This window comes from Glycine soja, chromosome 3 (assembly GCF_004193775.1).
Source record: "Glycine soja cultivar W05 chromosome 3, ASM419377v2, whole genome shotgun sequence".
Classification (NCBI taxonomy): Eukaryota; Viridiplantae; Streptophyta; class Magnoliopsida; order Fabales; family Fabaceae; genus Glycine; species Glycine soja.
This window is the reverse complement of record NC_041004.1, coordinates 32,075,168-32,076,494: the sequence shown is the minus strand read 5'-3', so window position 1 is coordinate 32,076,494 and position 1,327 is coordinate 32,075,168.

Here is a 1,327-nt window from a genome sequence, read left to right as displayed (position 1 = left end):
CCTACCATCTTTTCCTCCAAGCTGTGTGCCAAACATAGCGATTCCTGAAATCAAAAGCTTTAGAGAAAATTATGTTCTATGTAATCCATATAGTTCTAGAACTTTGGTGAATTTTAGTCTCTCTGACCTGAGAAATGCAATCAACAATTTTAGCAATGGTTTGTAGTCTATCATTGGTTTCCAGACCAATTGTATTTCTAGTATTTTAATAAATAAAAATATATTTTCATTAGGATTAGGATTAAAGGACAAACCAAACAAGAATACAAGATAGAATTATAAGATGGACTATTTGATTCTAGGAAAGAAAGAGAAAAAGTAAAATCCCCTGATATTAAAAGTAGAATCCCCATATTCAAAACCTTTAGTTGTGCTACATGGCTAAATAGTATTTGATTTGAGGATAAGGAATGCGAGAGAAGATGAGGAGTTAAAGTCCTCTACTCTTTAATGTTAGAGGATTATGCTTTTCCTCTTTCTTTCCTAGAATCAAAGAGTCCATCTTATAATTCTTTTATTCTTGTTTGGCTTGTCCTTTAATCCTAATGAAAAAATATTATTATTTACTAAAATACTAGAAATACAATTGGTCCAAAAACCAGGACTAGACTACAAATCGTTGCTAAAATTGTTGGTTGCATTTTTCAAGTCAGAGAGACTACAATTCACCAAAATTCTGGAACTGTATGGATTACATAGAACATAATTTTCTCCTATGCTTTTTATTTTAGGATTTCTTCTGTTTGGCACACAACTTAGAGGAAAATATGGTAGGTGCTTAATTGATCTTATTTTCCATAGTTTAAAAAACTTGCTCCAGTGAAACCGTGTCCTTAAGCTTGCATAACTAACAATCAATTCAAGTGATTGATGAGATTTGTTAGTGTCTCTAATGTTGTCTTATAAGAGTTTTCTTAGAGTAAACACACTTTACTCTTTCTCCAAATCAAATTTTCTTGAGTCTGAAAAAGCAAAATAAAATCAACATTATGAGCATATATAGGGAAATATAATTGGTATCTTTTGGTTGGAAAAAAAATTAAACAAAGAAAAAATACAAATAATGCTATATTTTCTGAATTTATAATGGTGTATAGGCTAAATTAATGTGTTTTGGTGCTAGCATGGTATATAATGGTGCTAGTATTCTTGACATTGTAAAGACACAAGAAAATTATGTGTTTGAATTAGAAAAATGTATAAAGTTGCTTAGTAATCTCTCACATTGTTGGATTACTAATTACATGTGTGATTCAAACCTTAGTGATTTGTCACATTGTGAGGGACTAACTTCTTCCACTAAATTCAGCTTATTTATAACTTAAGT